General features: G+C 35.0%; 1 protein-coding gene across 4 annotated transcripts in view; it reads left to right on the top strand.

Moving 5' to 3' along the window:
• Positions 1–22061, top strand: part of TRPS1 (transcriptional repressor GATA binding 1) — a 251168-nt gene that overhangs the window by 78839 nt on the left and 150268 nt on the right. The gene's annotated exons all lie outside the window — the stretch shown is intronic.

The raw sequence follows: 22061 nt of genomic DNA, 5'->3' as shown, positions 1-22061 counted from the left end.
CTCAGTTAAGTGATGCTCGCTTTTTGCCTAAGGCACCACCACTTCGACATTTCACCTTGACTCCGAGAAAGTTTTGAGCTTTGTGCATGATTTCGATGCTTTGTTGGTGCCTAGAAGGTAGGATCAGAAAGCAGCTAACCTTTACCAAATATCCCGTTAGGAAGGCGAGGGCAGCCAGCCCAATGGTTTGACCTACAGGTAGAGACCACTGAGGTCTCTCTGGATGGATTCTGGAGAGAAGAATTTCTCCCTCCAATGTCTGCATGGCTTCCCTCCTCTCATTTCCTTCGGATTCTCTGAAGCCTGTCTGTGCTTCTCAGGTTTCTCTAGTGGAGTTGAGATATGCCTCTTAGAGGTGCACAGTTAATTATAAAATCTCTTCCCTTTCCTGGCTGCAGTCATGCCCTGAAGCTATGAGAAGGGCTTGAATGCAGAAGAGGCTATGCCCCTTGTACACCGAGTAACAAAGAATCCTTCCTGCAGAGAAGGCGCAAGTTGATTATACATAACTTTAAAAAGAAGAGGAATAGTTCTTGTGCCCTTCAAGAAAGGGGTTGAATTCAGGGAGCTTCTTTCCGATAAATATATTTGGGGCTGCAATTGTAAATGTTCATTATTTTCTTAGCATGTCAGGATTCTTCTGGGCTCAACTGGCTCTTAGTTTCTGGTTATAAGACAGGAGTGATAATGTCTTATATTTTAAATTTCATATTGCATCTTGAGAGTGTGTTGTAATTGGGCGCCTTAATGTCTGTATCACTAGAGTTCCCCACCCGTTTTTCATTTTTTTTTTTCCATTTTAAAATTGTTTTCATCCATGTCATCCATGACATCTTCATTTTTTTGGCTCTTTTAGACTATTTCTAGAATATTACCTTTTCTGCCACGCGAATATACACTAAGAGTTTGGAACGATAAGTCATTTTTTATGTGGTTGCGTCTAAAACCTGAGCCTGAGAGTGTTAACATTTTTTGAGCAGACTGGGGATGATGATGCTTTTCTAAAAAGTTGTTTTTCTCAATTCCTCCACTTCCTTAATTCCCTGACTTCAAGTTTCTGTTGCATCATTGCAACTGTTTCTTCAGTTCCTCACATTAGCTGCTGAAATATGAAATCTTCAGCCAGAGAGTGCTTCACTATATTCTACAAATAATCAAATTCCTAACCATAGGATCTGTGATCTTTAAAAGTGATCATCTCCTAAATTTTGAGATGATAAAATTTATGTGTGTGTGTGTATATATATGTATGTATGTATGTATGTATGTAAAGTCTTGGATCATTCTTCCTTGACTTTTGTAAACTGTGACTCTGCAAAATTTATATTTTCATTGTATTTGAATAGTGCTTTTGGGAATCACCGATTTTATTGGATATTTGGAATAGAAAGTGTAGCTGATTTAATTTGTGGAGTATTTAACGTATTAAGTGAATTAAAACTTTGATATACACATAGCTGATCAGCTTTTTAAGACATTTAAGAGAATTAAAAAGCAGAGCCCATTCTGAATGTGAATTTGACAAGCATTCTACCTTGGTGGTAGAAATTGCTGTTGCTGAGTTATCATAGCAGATTCACACTTCTCAGTTCAATCCTCTGCCATCAATAAGGAAGAACCCAGCAGAGTATCACCAGCATATTTACTGAAGGTAAAAACACTGTGCTTTAATTTATAGTTGTAGGGGTCTAGTCATTAGTGAAAGTGTCCTATAAAAGTTTATAAATACCCAGTAAAAATACGCAAATGCAATTTACATGATGTGAATGGGAATACAGGTGTAAATGTATATCTACAGAACATAATATTCATAATTTGAGTATAAATAGATTGGAACTTGAACTTATCCTGCTATTTGGCATGTTTATTTAGAAATAGTATGTACTTCGAAAAACAGAAAATTGGTTTTAAAAGTCATTTTATTAAATAGTGCAAATAGTGTAGAGTTAATAAACTATACTTATAAATATTTATACATGTAGTTTCTAATGTTAAAAGTAAAAATTTGACTATCAGCTGAGTGTTGTACAGATTGATAATGAGAATTAAGTATGAGAAATCTGTGCAGGAAAAAATGTTAATTTAAAATAGTTCAACCCTATGCTGGTTAATAGTGGAAACATTTTTAAAGAGCAGGCTGAATGTATTTAGGGCCATTCACAAAGTACAAAATGATGATTGCTTTCTGGATACTGGTCTTTCTGATACGTGTTTTTAACTGGTTTCAGTTATGAAATTTTGCTGCACTCAAAGTGAGGAAGGAAATAGAAGAATCACAGAGAATAACTAAAATTTAAACACATTTTCTCATTAGTTTTTTTTTTCTTTTCTTTTTGTTTTGTTTTACATAGGTTAGTTAAGTGTTTGGCTTTCAGTTTTGTGTTCAATAGCAGATCTTTTATGTATATTTTCATGTAGTGACTGTCTTGTATTTTTCCTTTGTTACCAGTGTGGAATTGATATGGTTACAAAACATTTTAAATTGTGTATGTGATCTGTGTGGACCACTCTGCTTTGAGGATAGCAGGGGGCACATTAACATAAGCTTTATCTTGTAAATTGCCATATGAAAATTAGTTTTTTGTTGTGGATTAACTACCTCATATTTCTGTAAAACCATTGGTTTTTTTTTTTTTCTTTCTTTTATGAGTAGGAAGAAACATTAAAGACTTTAGACTCTGCTAGAAATAGTCCCAAGTTTATATGAAAACCTTGTTACTCTTCAGAAACTTCTAGAAGGATTTTATAAACATGAAGAAGTTCCTGAAAATGTTTTGAAAATGCAGTGTTTTCATTTAACTTAAGATTTGGCTCTGTGAAGAGGTTAACATATTTAACATTTTCTGTGCTAAAAGCAAATTTTTAAATATTCAACTTGATGCTCCTTTCTCATGTTAAACTAAACCAGTGTAAGGTAGTCAGAAGGCATTACAATGCTGTGCCTTTTTCTGGCCAGTTTCTTCTATGATGTATATTTACACAAAAGTATTTATCTATTCATTTTGTAGACAGACTCATAGAATGCAACTATATTAGTTTTTTGATTTCCTGCATAAAAAATTCCAGATCTCACTCTTCAGATTGACGTTTTAGATTGGATTTTACAATTTAGAAAGCTGTGTCTTTTAACTGATAACTACATTAATAGGAACAAAGCATCTGTCATTAAGTTTCACAAAGATTTTGCCAATATCAAATGCAGTTTTTCATTTAATGAAATGCAGAAGTATAATTGGGTTTAAATGGGAAATGTGTAGGGGGACTTTATGGCAAATCCATATCCAGGTAAACATCTGCGTGACAGAGTAGGATAACTAAACTGCTCTAATTCTCCCTTATTTTCAGATGCCCTAGTTATCAGTCCACTTCATGCATTTGGGGAAAAATGATTTTAGATTCCAATATAAATTTATTTAGGGAAGTCTACCCATTTCAATGCATACATTTCACACCAGTTGGTTTTGGTGGAGACCTTTAGCCGTGGGCTATGGGAGATGAGTTCCAAGTTCTGGGAGTTGAGTTCCATGTTGAGCCACTGACTGTCAAAGGCAGGGCCTCCCAGGATCCCCATTCATCCCACTCTTGGGATTAAAATGCCTGCCGTCCTCACAGAAGTGCTGTACAGCTTAGTTAATTACTGTTTGTCAGGCCATTTGAGATCGTCAGATGCAGGGTTCTAGATAAGTGCAAAGTAGTATGATTATTTGTTCATTTTGTAAATGTGATACCAAGACAGCACAAAGTAGATGTTATTTTCCGCTTGCTTCAGTGGTGTTAAATTTATAGTTTAAAGATTGTTGATACCGGACCGTCTATTGAGATGCAAAAATGTTCTTTTGGGGACAGTCCATTGGCAGCCAAACAGACGTTCAAACAAGCGACAATGTTGAATGCCTTTACAACTAGTGACAGAAGATCGCAGGAACTTTTTCTAACTAAAGATGATTTCAAGGGAAAAGCCCAATAGTGGTTTTTTTCTTCATGTTTAATGAAAATAAAACAGTTTTTCAATTATCTGCAGGTAGTAGTGATGTTACATAACAACTCTTTCTGACTCAGTTTGGACATTTACATATGGATGTACTTAATCCCAAAGAGAACTGACTATACCAGGAAAAATGGCAAAGATACCGCTCCATAATCACTGGTTATGAAACTTATAGTTTTTAGGGCACATTGATAAATTCTTTCTTTAGGTGACTCCGGATACTTGATTTGTTGATATTTGAATAAAGTATTTAAAACCATTTACTAAATCCAGAATTAACAATCCTTGTATATCTCTGTGCTTCTGCCTTGCATAAGATGAATTTCTGTTGTCCACCAGTTAGGAAAGGATATGGTTTAAATTCAAATGTAACATAGATTTATTTAAAAAATATAATCCATTAGTTGATTTAGTTGAGTGTGGCAGTGAACATGACCATTTTGTTTTTATTAAATAAAAACTAGGTAGCTTGAATTTTTTTTTCTTCACCAGTTATTCATCTTTTATATTCATATACCATTTTTGACAGTCGATCATAGCTAAAAAAAGCCAATTTGATATATGCATGTTTGGTTTTATTGGCTTGACCAATGAGATTTTCTTTTATTTTTATTTCTTTTTTAAAAATCAGCTCCATTGACTCAAGTATTTTTGTAAGCATTTTTTTTTTTCCCGTTTTGTAACCTAGACTTTTTGTGAAGTCTGGCATAGTTCTGCTGGCGCAGGTTTGTAAAGCAGGGGAAGCAGATGTATCTTTTAGTGAATTGGGCTGTAAGTTTGTGGTTGCTGTGAAATGGTATCCTTCAGCACACTATCTGTTAATTATTTCCTGTATAACTATCTTTTGCTTGGCTTCCTTTTCTCACATACTGCATGAGTCAGGAGATAACAGGTCCCCAAAAGGAACCCATTGTTGAATGTTCTTTCTTAGATGTTGGAAATGAAGAATATATAGAAGGTGGCCCAAGTTTCAGGAGCAACAGATGGAGAATGATTCAAAAGTGTGTCAGCCATGGGCTGCACAGTCTTGATGTGAATCTGGTATTTTTCTGGCAAAGTCCGATCTGATGGACGGATTTAACAGAACTGTTGATTGCCTAAAATGCCAGGAAATTTTTTTATTTTGGATTTTTGTATATTTTGTTATTTAATGTCAACAAAAGAGTAAATATTGTTTCCATTGTCGTATTCTTTACCCCCTTTTCCCTTTGACTGTCTTTGGGAACTTTCATTAAGTATTTACACACAAAGACACTGATTACTAGAATGGTGTACTGGTTAACTCCCAAGAAGCTTGGCAAGCAAGATACTGCAGCATCTAGTTGCGTTATGAGTTCAAGGAGATGCAAATAATATCCGGGAAGTTTGAAGAATCTGTTTCTTTAATTTTGGTGAAGCAGCATTCTCATTTATAGAAGTTTGTAATTAAGTACAGTTCGTACATAAAATAGAACCAGGAATATGACTTTATTTGGGGACAAAAATCCAAAATACTTTATCTTAAGGCATTATTTTTTTATGTTATTAGTAATTAGGAGTAAGGCAAAGGAATCTTTTGTTTTTGTAAGTACAGGACATTTGTGATGTGATAAATTGAGTGGTTGGTATCATTATTTATGTCAGAATGATCAAATAGCTCCCACACATAATTTTATATGTTAACATTCCTCTTTAAAAAGATAGTTTCTCTGTTAAGATGATTTACTTTTGGCATAGTAATTATGAAAGCGACAAACCATCTTATACGCTGGAGGTTTACCTATTTGTAACATCATGATTAACCAGAAAAAGCTAAGGATATGTAGATATATTTTTAAAAGACAAAATATACTTTGTAGTTTTTACTAACATTTAAAAAAAGATGAGTCATGATTATAAGTCAGACTTTTATGAGAATTTGGATCAGGCTAAAGTTTTAAAATAGTCATTTAATAAGCATAATATTTGTTTGAAAAAAATGATGAGATTCATGACAGCGTGGTTTATTGAATTCCATTTGCCTGTTGTGTTGTATTTGTTATATTTTGTTTACATTTTGGTATTCAAGACTTATACTGAGTCATGGAAAAAAAAAGTCTTGGTAGAGAAATGTCTTATAAAATAATCTGTTCTCAGGGAATCAACTTTAGGTGTTTAGTCAGTAATGCAGTGGACATCATGAGAATACCTCCTAGCTGCCCAATTTGAATTCTTGATGTGGAAGAACAAACCTGGGGAAACTGGGTTAGAACAATTGTACATGAAAGCATGCAAAAAATAAAGAATTTGGTTGATGTAGATGGATACTTCTAATTGATTGCCAAGTAATTTAGTATTTCATTTTCTAGGATTAAAAGTTTATAGCCTTTCCATTTGTTTATTATTGAATTAACAACTTTCATCCTCTCCAAACCCTTTGAGGTTGAAGCTGTTATTATCCTTTTTATTTAGGTAAGGAAACTGAGGCAGAGAGATTAATTAATTTGCCTGAGGCCATTCCACTTTTAATGGCAGGAGTGCAGTTTTGATACTGACAGTTGGACTGTGGCCCATGCTCCTACCCATTGCATGGCCTCCTTTGACTCTGTGTGATCGGTTAATAAATGCTTGGGGAACTCTGCAATTTCAGAATAATTTATTCCATCTAAACATATAGTCTTTATGTGTTTTGTGTCCAAAATGGAAAAATCACTTTTTGAAAATGATACAAATGATAGATGCTTTTCGAAAAAGAAGTGTTATGTGTTTGATCATACAGAACACTGAAGAAAAGTGAAAATCGGTCGTTAAGTCCAGCCCACAAATACTTTTCTATTCATATATATATATAAAATTTATTTTTTATATGCATGCATATATATATTTTATTCAAGTAGAGGATCATTGCCTCACTCCTTTTTCCGTTTAACAATAAGTGGTGGACATCTTTTCCCATCAACAAATAGAACTTAAAATATTTGGTTTAGAGCCTCCATGTTGTGCCATGAAATAGTTACATAAAGTGCTCAGTAGATCACCTACTGATAAACGTTTAGGCAATTTCCATTTTTAGTTATAAAGAAACTTTGATGAACATCCTGGTATATGTTGTCTTATTGTTTTATTATTTCCTTAGGACAGTTTCTTATCATTGCAGTTACCTGAGTGAGAAAATACATGTCTGATAACAAATAATGTTCAGTGTCCACCACCTTCTAAATGGGTCATTTTAAAAATACAAAATAAATTCATTCACAAATAATATCTTAGAAATATTTAATTAAGGATTAACTGTTAAACTGCAAATTGACTTACTTAATGATGAATGCAGATAATTAAGGAAAAGGCAAATAATCTTTAAGAGCCTTTTCTTACCATGTTTGTGGTAGATAACAAATGACCAATAGCTAGGGCTGTGGTGTGATATGCTTATATATTACATATGCAACAAAGTTTATTTTGTAGAGAGACTTACTTTCAAGCAGGACCCATTTTCTTAAGCAGAGTTGAGTCATGGGCAGTCAACTCAGATGGGCTTGCCCTTTGCAGGGAAGAGTTGCTTTCTTTTCCCTTGTTTTCATTTTGTCCCACGGACAGTGTTCTTCTATGCTTCATAATTTCTCAACCCAGTTTTAAAGTTTGTACTTTCCTTATGTGTGTAATAGATTCAGTGGTAATGGTGTGGGCTTCAAGGGAATATAACAGAGATGTTGGGTTTTTTCTTTAAAATATGGAATTTAATGATTTTCATTTCCGTGTTTTGCTGAAATATTTATATTGATTCTGTTAGAAAGTATTTTTCTTTTATAAGATTTTCAGAGTGTCAGTTAGAACATTCTTTCTTTATTATTTCTTAATAAAGTATTAAAAGGACAGGAGCACAAGAATACTTTCTCAACTAGCATTGAGCCTGTGCTTGTTATATGCCACAAATAGAGTTTCAGGCTATTCTTACCAATTAATAACACTGAGAAAAACATGTATGATGTCATTTATATATACAAGTTAAGTCAGACTCACGTATGGGATTTGGAAATGGAACTTGTACATTAAAGATAGGTGTTCACTTAGAAATAATTTTTTTTTAAAGACTGAGTATAGGACTTTAAAATTTCTTTCCTGGTACATTAAAAAGTAAAAATGCCTTCATTTACGTATAACGTCTTAGAAGCATGTCTGTTTTGCTCTGGAAGTGTGGAAGCAGTGCTGGCCATATTTTAGGAGATACATGTGTTTGTTTTACTGCATTCTTTACAACCTGAAACTTTCTTCATAATTCAAGAAAACCCATCTGTTTTGGCTGAATTATATGACTTATTCAAAGAAAGTTGGAGGTCTCTAAAATGTGGATTGTCTAGATAGGATATATATATATATATATATATATATATATATATATATATATGATTATTTTAAAAATCAGATAGAAATTTAGAGCTTGCCTCAAATTCATATGTAATGTCAATATTTCTGAAGACTCCAAAATAGATCCTAATTATTCTTTGAGTAGGATGTTCAGGGTTGGGTTTGGAGGTGGGTGTGGCCCCACCATTCATAGGCGGTCTCTAGCTGTGATTCAGGCTTGACTGGATTTTATTTTCTGGTAAAATTAGATTTCATATTTTCTTTTTACTCTTCCCTTGTGATGTAGTGGAAAGAGGACTGGATTTTGGAGGCCAGGAGGTTTTGTGTTCTAGACTCACTTTGTGACTAACTAGCCGTGTGACCGTGACTGAGTCATTCAATCTTTGTGCACTATTTCCTTTGGAAAATTATAGAGATTGAAATATACAATTACTCATCTCTTTAAAATTTTAAGTTCTAGGGCCAAGTCAATTTTCTGTTAAAACCTTAAACTTCCAGGTCTGTGATTTGATACCTGAAGCAACTTAACCCACTGAGCCACCCAGGTGCCCAGTATACCTGAAGCAACTTAAAGACAAAAATCTTATATATTGGACTTAGTACTGCTGGTGTCCAAAGAGATATCACATATTTGGTATGTGCATTCTTAAGTCAGATTTCCTTCTCATGGCTGAGAATCTAAGTTATGGGGAAAAGAGCACTGTCATAGTACAATCTGCAGTCTTCAACAATTGTATTCTGTGAGCTTTTTGAGCTTATCTCATACAAGAAAGCTCAGTCTTTCAAAATAAATTGTTTCAAAAATCATGTTATTAAGGGGTTGTTGTATACGATGATAAAGGGAAGTTATGTACAATAAGAAATAAAATAATTCTGGAGAGAATAGGACATGTTTAAAGTCTCTTTCCTTAGTTTCTTGGCATTGAGCGGTGATGCCTGTTTTGTTCAGTCAGATGTTCAAATCAGAGTTTTGGATGCCGAAACTAATTTTAGTAGGTGGGGTGCAAATTTCTTATGAGTCCGTGAATAGACTCTAATCCCAGCTGTTTCATTACAATTATAAAAATAAAATTGGCTGTGAATCATTCAAACTCTATTTAATGGATGTGAATAATTCAGTTTCGTCCCACTGAAATCTTGAAACTATAAACCTTAGATTTTTTTATGTTCCTTCGCAGTTAGTATCCCATTATTCACGTATGACTTACTTGAAGTATTAGTGGTGCTAGTGGTCATGATGTGTTGTGGTCATGATGAAAATGACCATATTTCCACTCAGTTCCTGTGGAACTGAGGTGTCCCTTAGGATGAGGTGATGGGTGAAATGGAGAAAGAAATTGGGAAGAGTCTACAAAAAGAGAAAAGGATGTTAAATTAGTGTTTCTTGACTTTTTCCTTTCGCATTAAAATATATATGTCGCTTATAGGCATTTTAGAAAATATAAATAAGAAAACATAAGAGAATAACTGCTCAACCCTTTAGTGTATTCTTTTCTGGAGACACACAAGCACACATACACACACCTACACTCATAAACATATATACAAACGTAGGTTCATAGGCTTGCTGTTAAATAACCTTCAGTTTTACTTTATAATAAATTAGAAACATTTTTCCATATTAATATATATATACTGCTACATCATACTTATTGACTTCATAGTTTTTCCTTATATATTGTACTAGTTGTACTAGAAAAGATGATTATTGATTTCTTGTGTTTGGACATTTAAGTTATTTCCAGTTTTTGCTGTTATAAATAGTGTTGTATTGAATATCCATGGAGCTAAATAATTATATCTTACTTGCAATTTTAAATTGTTAGAATTGATTTCTCTATAATCAGGTGCCTCTACGGGACGGCACAATGGCAGAGTTTATTGACAAGTATAAGTTACTTTACTAGGCTGTGTATATATACTCTTGAGAAACAGAAAAATAGTATCATTTCTTGACTTTAAGTAATTAAAATTACTTCACAGTGGTAGCTAAGAAGTAGAAACCCTAATGTTTTCTTTGAAGATTGTTATAGGGGAAAATGTTAATATGATTGTTTGAATTAAGTGCATTTCTGAAACACCAACAAATAACTAATCAGGCAGTCACGTTTTTTCACGTTTACATGTTGAAAGACAGACTCCTTAGTCACCGGTATTCAAAGACTATTTAAATAGTATATACTGAAGTGAGTCATATAAGGTAAAAGAAAGAAAGAAAGAGAAATTGATAGATACAGATACACTATATCAAGGGATTTAGCGGTCTCCAGACCTTCTTCAAATTAGTATGTTTTAGTGATCACATGAAGTAGATGCTAATAGTTACTCCGTGAAGTGTTTGGCACACAAACTCCATTTTGAAATATTTGTATTTATTTTAGTTTACTTAAAGTCATTTACATGGTTAATTGTAAAGTTAAGAATAAAAATCAGGTGTTAAAGCGAAGTGTAGAAGACCATTCTAACCTCCAGCTCTTTTCATTCATTTTTCTAAGTATCTTACTGCTGTTCGCAAAGTCCTTCCATAATACGAGAGACTGGTTGTGTTTCTAGTTCATGAAGCTTCAACAAAATACCTCTTTGTTTGTTTTGTTTGGGTGACTCAAGTGCATATTTGGTTGTGTCTATATTTAACTGTGCTAATACTCATCAGGGTTCAAGATTTATTTTCAAAGAACCAATGTGCACTAGACCAAACTAACCTAGACTTCAAAAGACTTGAAAGAAATAGAAATCCAAAATAAAATACAACTTAATAGAATCATTCCTTGACATACTGGTCTCGAACTTTTCTTGTCATCCAATAAATGATAATTCAGCACCTAGTAGGTTTCAGAAACCATGAAAAATGCTATAAAGGGTATGACTCTTGAGTAAATCAGGATTCCTACCTTCACATAATATACAGTTGTAAGTAATAAGACAGGTATATGGACAAGTATAGTGTAGATAAGACTTCCATAAAAGGGAATAGGAGAGAGAAGAGCAGAGGTCTTTGGGTGTTTAAAGAGAAACAGATCACATTCAGGTAAGTGACTAAAGATAGTTGTCCTGAAGAGTTTTCTGAGCTGGTTTTTGAGAAAAGCCTGGGCTTTCAGCAGGTGTATTTAATGGCATGGAGGGCAAGCTATGTAGCTAGAACAGTATGAGGTTATCTTAGAAAACTTTAAGGATGTAGATAATAGAAAAGCTTAACCAAAAGGTATGTGCAATATAGTTTGGTGAGCCAAGACTTGGCATATAGGTTAGGAAAATTTCCTTAAATGCTATTTTAAAAACATGATTTTATGAAGAAATAGAGAACAATCATGAGTTTTGGAGCCAAGGATAATTTGATCAAAACTTTAATGAAGTTAATAGGGCATTTTACATAGGATACTTATCCAGAATTAGGGTGAGGGAGGTTTATTAGTAGGCTAATCTTTTACCCTGTGACTTAGAAAGAGTTCACACTAGGATAGTGGTAATGAGAAATGATTTCCACAGATATGTTAGATGTAGAATCTCCCAAGAGTTTACATGTGTTGGTGACCAAGAGGAGGGAAGTTACGATGAATGAGGCTTTGAGTTTGGAAGAGGAGTATAATAATAGCTAACAATCAGTAATTACTGTGGGCCAGGCCCTGTTCTTTATCTGTAGTAACTCACTGAATTTTCACAATAACCCAATAACACAGATGCTACCTTTAATTTCATTTGATAGAAGAAGGTAGAATCTCATAGATGTTAAAGTTCTTTGCCCAAAGTCATCATCAGGCTAGATCTTGCCCATTAGTCTGGCTTTTTTTTTTTTTAATATTTTATTTGTTTTACAGAGAGAGAGAGATCACAAGTAGGCAGAGCAGCAAGAGAGAGGGGGGGGGGAAGCGGAAGAAGGCTCCCTGCTGAGCAGAGAGCCCTATGCTGGGCTCTGTACCAGAACCTGAGATCATGACCTGAGCTGAAGGCAGAGGCTTAACCCACTGAGCCACCCAGGCACCCCGTAGTTGGCTTTAAAGTCCACATTTCTTACTATATTGCTTTTGGATGAATGGTATTGTCATTAGCAAAACTCTGGAGTCAACTGTTTTTAAGTGTAAAATAACGAGGCTAGTCTTAAACCTACAAAGTTCGCAGAACTTTCAGATGAAAGTATCTAATGGATAGCAGGAAATGGTATCAATTATAGGAAATACAGGATTTGAAATGACATAAATTAATTGACATTCATTTAATAGAGTTTATATTGAAAGCTAGTTTGTACAAATTATTCTAGGACTAGTATCAATATGGACATGCTGTGGACACTGATTCTTCAAGTCATTTGCAGACCAGTAGGGGAGATAGTGTTCAGAAAAAAATGATTATAATATAAGAAAAGGAGTATCAAGTGCTAAAGAGTGAAACAGATAAAATGTGGTATTTTATTTTATGTATTTAAAAACTTTTAGAGGAAGATGTGACCTCTGCTTAATTTGCCCATCAAGGAAGGCTTCCTGGAATAGATTACTTATCAGTTGGTTCTTGAAAAGGGTTGGAGTTTGAATAGATGGAGATGGATGGAGCAGGAGGATACTGGGGTACAAACAACAAACAAACAAATAAAAGAAACTTTAGTGTTTGGAAAACTTGAAGAATCAAAGTCCTAAAGTCTGAAGAGAATACAAGTAGAAGGTGAGCTTTGTTACTCCAGCAAAAAAACAAAAAAAAAAGTATAGTGGCCGAGCCCCCTTCTAGAGTGAAAGTTACTATTTTGATATTTATGAGATCAAATTTTAAGATCCTCTGTGTATGGCAAAATCTTCTAATTGATAGGATTTAGAAATTCACAGAAACACATGCCTCAAGGGTCTTATTTACATGCTAAATCAAAAGGAAAGAGTAAATTTGAGAGCAGAGTTGGGTATTTTAATCAAAGTCTGAAGTAAGAATTTAATAATTTCATAAATTAATGTAAATAAGCTTCAGAAAGTTTTTAAAAGTATATACGTATGGTTTATATAAATATGTATATGGTATGTGTATGTAAATTATTCTTTTATTCAAATATAAGTTAAAATAACTCTACTCAGGGCCATTACTTTCAAATTTAAGTGAAAAATATTCTTGAATACTGTTTAAAAACATAAGCCATATATACTATACCAATTTGAATGATTCATTATATATAAGAACTATTATTTTTTAGTTTTATGTATTGTTCTGATTTATTCAGGGATTATTTGTCCTGAATTTAATCCATGGGCTCATTTTCATGTCCTATTTTTAATGTCTTATTTTGTCATTGAGAAGAAAGAGAGATTCTTGCTTGCAATATGTCACCTGTTGTTTAATGGCTAAAACTGTTACATATCTTAATACTGTATTACATTAAGTCATTTTAAAAGCATTGCTTTCCCTTTTGTTTAAAATTCCTACAGTCTCTGAGATATTGGTAGGGGGTTAATGGAAGTCTTGATTAAAATCTTTCAAGCTTCAAGGCTTTCAGTTCCTGTAAACAATTTGGATCTGAGAGATAGGCTTATATATATATATATATATATATATATATATATATATATATATATTTTTACTAGTCTATTTACTGATTTAATATTAAGAAAAATCACATTTTTTCTTTCACTGTATTTTCATACATATAAGTTAAATGCATTTTTTTAAAAAAATCAACCATCATCCATTGCATGATGATCACAGAATTTTGACAGTTAAGTTCAAAAATTCTCCAAAGACACAGCATAATCATTTAAAAGTAAAGAAGCTGTCTGTAGTATACCGATTTTCCATTATTTAAAATGCCTTTCAAGTTTTTATATCTAGACTGCTTTTTTTTAAGTGTTTTTTTTTTTTTCCAAACTTGCAGGACCATGAACTCTAATCATGAGCTTATGAACCTAACTTGCTCCATAACAGCTAATCAAACTCTGGGTGATAGAAGTCTCTGAGATTGGTAGAAGTGTTCACACAGTTGAGATTCCCATTTGGAGTCATTAATTATCAATCTTCTTCACCAGCCCAGACTGGTTCTGCCTTTCTAGGATGATCAACTGCACAATATTCAAGATCACTCAGAAGTCTCAGTCATTCTATTTTTAGCAAACCCGAAGAGTTCCCAGACATGGCAGGTTTGCATGGGATTGAGTTGGCACCCCTGTAGTTTCTAAACCTTATGAGTTTAGTGTCTGAATTTCACTGCAATGATAAAAATGGGATTTTTGTGATATTCCCTGGGGCTGAAAGTGAGATCCACTGAAGTATTTTGTGTGTGTGTGTGTACGCACCTCTGTTTGAGGTTTTTCCTCTGAAGCAAGGGACATTTGGACAAGTTTAGGACAGAAGGGAATAAAGATAGGAGAGAAACAGCAAATGCCAGTTCTAATAATTTAGCCATTGGTGAATTTTTCTCTCTTAGTACATTGCAGTCACCAGAGAATAGGACTGTGCCATTTTTATATCTATTTCTCATCGGCTCTGTCATGCTCATCTCTTAGGAGGTGTAGAATCGATATATTCTTAATTGACTAGAATTCTATGAAGACATATGCACTTTTTAAAAATTTTTGGAAAGCCATATCCTAATTTCTGCATAGGTCTGCAATGTTGCGTGTATAATTTTTCTACCATAGTTTATACAAATTACATAGTTTTTTACAAACTGATTAATCTTCAAATACTCTTCAGGATCAAGGGATTAGGTGAGCTATTTCTTATGTGCAATTTTTTTCAATAACCATTAAAGTTGAATATTATTTAGTGAATTGCTTACTTTGGAAAAAAACAATTATAGCAATTTGGGGTTCATATAGAAATTTTAAAAATACTTGAGGTTTACTGAGCCATTTTTGAATTTGATTTTCTTTCTTCTTCTTCTTTTTTTTTTTTTTAGTTATCTGAAAGCAGAAATTTCTCAGGGCTCACAAAATTTTTTGATACAGGAATCTAGAGAAGCAGTCTGGCACTGTGTTCTAGGCTTTTAAAGAGTTTGAGTAAAACCTAAAAGGTTTGTCTTTATTTTTTAAATCACAAGTCTAATATTCATTTTCTTTTGAAAACAATTCTAGATTTGGTTTTGGTTGAAGTAATTATTCTTACGCACAGCTAATGGTCAGTAGAGCAGGATGATCAACATTGTTCAGTCTAAAATGTTGGAAGAAAGTTTCACCATACGTCTCTACTGCTCCCTTCTAAGGAAGGGAATCTTTTAGAACATAGGGTTCTGGGCTCAGGGTAAGAGGAAGTGTGCAGGAGAATCATTTATCCCAGTAATTTTATAACTAAGTCAGGGAATCAAAGGTTTACAACCTGGAAAGTATGATATGAAGAAGTGAAAGATATTCGTCTATAGTATTCCTGGGTTTTGAAAACTTTTGTGGACCCAGGAACGCACGTATTGTTTGAATTACGAACCCAACCTCATCATCTTAATCTCCTGGCCTTGAAGAGATGAATAGAAGTTCTGGGTTCTGTCTGTGGAATTGAAATTGGTAGAGGCAGAGAGTGTTGTTGGAGTTCTTGGTTGTTTTCTTGACCCTTTAGGAAATGAGGGAGAGGAGAGAGAAAGGTCTAGCTGTGTGCCAAAGGAAACTGGTCAATGACTCCTTCTTAGAGTTGAGGATTATGAATTGTTCCTACACTGCAGTGTCTGCCTGGTACCAGATTCATGAACTTTCAGGATTGGAATCTGTGCAGAGAGGGAAGGAATGGTGAAGACATAAAGTCAGAAAAGTCTTTTGCTATCATCTTGTCCTCTGCAGTTGCTTTGTTTGGATGGTTTGCAGAGACTTAACTCTGTCAGTGGTCTTAAGGTGATGTAGTAAGTCATTTGCAGGAAATGAAACTCCAGTTTCTTTTTTTTTCACTCAAAGGCTAATCTGATTAGCTCTAAAACATTTGCTCATCTGTTTTATTCAGTATTTGAACTATGCCTATGGAAGACATATGGATTTAAATAGTACTTGGCTTACCATCTGCTGATAAGGGAAAGTGAGATACTAAATCAGAGTGGCAGGAAAGTCTATTTCAGTAGAAGCTATTTCGATCTAAAATATTGTAGGCAATCTCACAGAGTATTTTAATTGGGATTATATTGATGTGTGTTAGTAAAAGGAGCACATTTGCTGATATGGTTCAACTTATATAATCATTAAATTTATATATCAGTTTAGAGATGGGAAGCAATGTGAAATTTTGATCCCATTAATTATAGATTTTTTCCCTTAAAGTAGTCATTTATGGGAAAACCTTTGTGATGCATTTATTTTAACAGAATGCTATATTTAATATCCCCTGGTTGGAAAATGGAACACAAAACATCAACTTTTCAGATAAATTTATTAGCAATTCAAAAAACCCCACAATTTATTCTAATACAGTGCTCATCTGTTGAATATTTTTATGGTAAACTACATTTTGAAAATCCAATTTTGCCTTGGGAAGATTAGAAAGAAGAGAAAGAAGATATCTCTTTTTATGGTGATAAAATGTAAACTGCTGATACATAATGCTGAGAAATTCATAATTATGCCATATTTATGTTTCAGGTTAAAATTCTGAGAAAATAGAATCAGCTAAGCATTGAGAATGATAGGAAGTATTGGGGCACCTGGGTGGCTCAGTGGATTAAAGCCTCTGCCTTCAGCTCAGGTCATGATCCCAAGTTCCTGGGATTGAGCCCCGCATCAGGCTCTCTGCTCAGTGGGGAGCCTGCTTCCTCCTCTCTCCTCTCTCTCTGCCTGCCTCTCTGCCTACTTGTGATCTCTGTCAAATAAATAAATAAAATCTTTAAAGAAAAAAGAAAAAAAAAGAATGATAGGAAGTATAATCAATCATATATACATATGTGCATATGAATATATGCATATATATCATATATGTATCTAATTTTGATAAAGAAGTTTATTTTTGTTTTTTAGATTAATTGGTCATTCTTCCTTAAAACATGTGTCTGGCATTTCAGTTTTGATTGAAGTAATACAAGGGTCAGTAACACATGGTTTCTGCCCTCTGGGAGGACACACAGTCAAAGATGATCCCTCTATATGTCCACATTTATGCCAAGCACCTTCACAGGCATCATGTTGGCTAATTCTCTCAACAAGTCTGTGACGCTGAACATTTGCAACTCCATTTTAATGAAGACAGTAAGGTCTGGGGAAGTTAACTAAGCTGCCTGAAAATAACACAGTTAGTTTCATTAAGTTTAAAGATTATATCGCAAGTTCCTGTTGTGCACTGGGCTCTGTGCTAAGTGCTAAGAAGTGCAAGATTAATAAGACAAAGTCCTTGCCCTTGAACACGGTCTATGAGGAGACAGAAACATAACGGGATGATTTTTTTTTTTTAAATTTTTGTTTTATTTATTTGACAGACAGAGACCACAAGCAGGCAGAGAGGCAGGCAGAGAGAGGGAGAGAGAGGAGGAAGCAGGCTCCCCGCTAAGCAGAGAGCCCGATGCGGGGCCCGATCCCAGGACCCCGGGACCAGGACCCGAGCCGAAGGCAGAGGCCTTAATCCACTGAACCACCCAGGCGCCCCATAATGGGATGATTTTTAATGTGAAGTAGAAAGTATAGGAGCAGAGAAGGACTCAGAGCTCGTAGTTGTCTTGGCCTGGGAGGTCCTTAAGGACTTACAGGGGAAGATGATGCCGGAGCTGAATTTCAGTTTAATGAATAGAGATGGAATGGGAGACCCTGGCCAAGAATTCACATTAATAAAGTGCTAGAGTCATGAACCAGCGTACACGCAGTTTATCTAGTACTTACTGTGCAGTCCAGTAGTAACTGCTCACATGTAACTACTGAGTGCTTGAAATGTCACTAGTCTAAAATGAAATGTGCTGTGTGTATAAAACACATACCAGATTTCTAAGATTCAGTATGAAAAAATTAATATTAAGCTGTCACATGAATAATGTTATAATAATTACATTTTGAAATGACAATATTTTGGATATATTGGTTTAAACTAGATAGATGTAACAATTTTACTTAGATTCAGTGAATTTAAATCAGTGATTTAACAAATTAGAGATGGTTTGGTGTTTGGGAAACTTGAGGATTTCTCCATAGTATTGCTTATGTTCACATTGCTTTATTCATGCCTTTGAGTTATTGAAATGACAGATTTGGGGTGCATTGGCCTTATTAAAGAATAGTTGGACACCTCATTAGTTTATTTCTGTAGGAAAATATGAGGCAGATCCTGAAATCATGTATATAGTACATCACTTCTTAGAACTATTTATTTTATTTTATTTTTTAAAGATTTTGTTTATTCATTTGACAGAGACATAGTGAGAGGGAACACAAGCAGGGGGAGTGGGACAGGGAGAAGCAGGCTTGTAATTGAACAGGGAGCCCAATGTGGAGCTCAATCCCAGTACCCTGGGATCATGACCTGAGCCAAAGGGATGCTTAATGACTGAGCTATCGAGGCACCCCTATTTTTTTTTTTTAATTTGGAAACCTTGCATTCCATTTCTCACAGGTAGGTTTACAGTTTTTTAGATGTTGAAGACTACTCATTTTCTAGTCTAAAATAATTGCTGATTTGAACTTAGATATTTTCTAAACTTCTTCTTTGCACAGTATTTTTTTATGATATGGGACTTGAGAAATTTCTGTTAAACTTGGGCATACCAGTTTATCCCCGCCATCATTATTGAAATGTCCTGTTCAGTTTTCTTTACCGAGGAACCCATGAGGATCTAATTGAGAAATCTAGAACAGGCTGGAACCCCCAAGGTCTTTGAGTGTGATTGGCAAAACACACATCAGCACTTCAGATCCTTTTGAGGGGCTGTCCTTTCTTATTTGTGGTGATCCACCTTGGTCCTGGATGAACCCCATTCAGTTGATTTCACCAGGTTCTACAGCTGGGTCTGTGCCTCAGACACAGACTGTCTTTCTCAAAAGTAAGTATTAGATTTATTTTTGTAATATGTATTCTTAGAAAGACCACAGTTAGGAATAGCAGCACAATAATCTCATTGATATATTACAGACCACTGCAGAATTCTAACGAATTAGTCATGTCCCTTTTGCATGTCAGAGAAGAGCGTTCTCCTATCTCCCTAAGTGAGAAGAAAACAAGTAAATATTTGAATGCTAGTGATGGCATAAGGCACCGTCTCAGGAAATAAATGCCCTTCCCATTCTCCTCTCTTTCTTTCCATTCACAGCCTTCCTTTTACTCCCATTCCCTTTAACTATTACCTTGAGTTATTCAGGAAGGACTCAGAAGCTCCCTTTGCAAAGGGGATGGTTTAAAACTCTTCGTATGAGAGGAATTAAACCAGTAGTTTCTGAGAAGTAGAAGGTCATTGTACCCAACCCTCTAATCCCTGTCCCATCATGAATACTGAAAGGGAGCTATTTGACTCTGCTTCACAGCCCTCCTAGGAGAGCTGCAGGAAGCACAGAGACGCATGTCAACATTGTGGATTGTACGGTGAGGACAGAAATGGAACCAAGGATTACATAAGGGCTGCACATTGGTCGTAAGACGTGACTGGTGTGGGTTCTCCTCTTCTGCTCAGGCTATGGAGGTGTGACCTGTGGGGTGGTAACTTTCATAGCAAGACCGCCTAGCTGCTTCAGGTGTTTGGAAGACTTTATGTTATCAAGCCACATAGAACTTTTCAAGTCACTGTGCTAGTGCTTATTTCCAAATCCAGTTTTTCATATTTGCCTTGAATATGTTTCTAAATATATGGGAAGACTTGGTGTTGAGAGATACAAAAAAAATTTTTTTTTAATACTCTTAACTGAGCAACTCGTTTCCATTCCGTCAGTGTTAGGAGTAGTGTTGTCAAAGATGCAGAGTCTTCTAGGCTGGATAACTAGAAGTGTCAAAGGAAATGCATGTTAAAAAATGGATGCATAATGTTGGATTTCTCTATTTCTAAAATCAGCAAATTATTTGAAAATTAACTGTGTTCAGAATTTTGTTAGATCAGAATGACGATGAAGATAGAAATGAAGAATCAACATGTTGAAAAAATGTGTCCCTATTTTCCTGTGTATATTTTTTCCCATTTTAAGAAACTCTTATTCTGAGTCTTTCTGTCCTGTTGAGGTGCTATGCCCTTGATGCCATTCACTGGAGCCATTTATTTTCATCACGTGACGAATCTTTTCTTCCCCCCATCTCTCTGTCTTCAGAACAAGTGTATCTTGGATCTGCCTGATAAATATGACTTGACAGTATCAACCAGCCTTTCCTTTCAGTGATAGGCACTGATATGGTTGTTAAGAAATATTCAGGGGAAAAAACGTAAATTTTCTTAAAGGAGTAAGAAATGCAGGGTGATCTCCAAAAAGTGGAGACCTCACTGTGGCAACCATATTATGTGGTATTGGAATGATAATTACATTTTCCTCGTCAGATGCCAAAGCAAAGGGATTGTCTTAGGTTCTCTGTTTTTCCCTCCAGCTTCCATCTTATTTCTTTCCTTTAATAGAACAATTTGAGGAAGTTAGAGGTACTAATCCACTTTTAATCATACAGTACTTATCTGTACTGAAAAAAAATTTATTTCTAACAAAATGTGGGCAAACTGGAAGTGTATGATTAGCCCAGATTTTATTATAACTTCCAGAGTTGTCTTAAATTTTTACAGATAGTCAGAGGATCACATTGCCGATCACATTGCCATTACTTAGTGAAGAGTCATCATCCGTATTTTGAAAAATGAGTGGCAAAAGTGATGACATTCTGTTTCTTCTCACTGTTTTCTGATTTCTGGAGCACTGCCATTCTGCACATTTCCTCTGGCCTTAAGAATGCCAGCTGGCTATTTAAAAGAAGAAGAAAGAATAAAATGCAAAAACAACAACAAAAAAAAACCCCAGAAATCATGGCTTAGGGAACCTCAGCTCGGCCCCTCCCTTAGTGCCATGTAGCCTGGAGCTCATTGGCCAGGTTCTTCCTGCTGTTTTGATACTCTGCAGACCTGGACCGCCGCCATTTTCTCTTCTGCCAACTGGCCTTGAGCAACGGAGCAACTCTTTTCTGTGCTCCAGGCTTGGAGGAGCTGGACTGCAATTTCTTTCCACAATTCTGACCACCCTACTTTGGGGCAATCTTGTTGGTGACTTTATGTTGTTGATTTAACAAAGACAACCTGTCTGTAGATTGGTTCCATGCAGTTTTTCTGATCATCCGCCAAGACCTTAAACAAAGGAGGACTCTTAACGGCGTTTAGACAGAAAGACACACACATCCACACACATGCACACATGCATTGGTGCTGATGCTGGTCTGGCTATGGTATGGCTAGGTACGTAGGCCTATAACTCAGGGTATATAGTTTGCTTTAAAATAGCATTTAGCCGTGCACTGGCCAACTTTTGTTTAATACTGAAGGTATAATGTACGTGAAAGTAGCACTGCAAGGTTATATAGAAAGTGGTATTCATATGTGAACTTAGAAATCCCTGCCCCTTGAAGTTTCAGTAAATGTTTTTGGTTCATTTAATTTGGTGTGATAAAAATAATGTTGCCCTTTGGTAAAATCAGAATTACGGAGTGTGATACTTCTCATTTCCTGATGCTGTTATTTTTACTGCACCAAATATGTATTTTAGATGGCATTGTGAATTACTTCAATTGTCAGTGCCATCAGTAAACCTGTGATTAAATTATATGGGTTTTGCTCATAGGATCATTTTCTCAGCCAGTGCACCTTGGAAAGACAGCTTCTACATTTTCCACCAAATTGCAGAAGCTGAGAAAATTGGGTGGAATTTTTTCTTTTCGTTTTGATTTA

The sequence above is a fragment of the Mustela nigripes genome, chromosome 3 (genome assembly GCF_022355385.1).
Source record: "Mustela nigripes isolate SB6536 chromosome 3, MUSNIG.SB6536, whole genome shotgun sequence".
Classification (NCBI taxonomy): Eukaryota; Metazoa; Chordata; class Mammalia; order Carnivora; family Mustelidae; genus Mustela; species Mustela nigripes.
The sequence above is the reverse complement of the archived record's forward strand: the minus strand, read 5'-3'. Positions and strand labels throughout refer to the sequence as shown.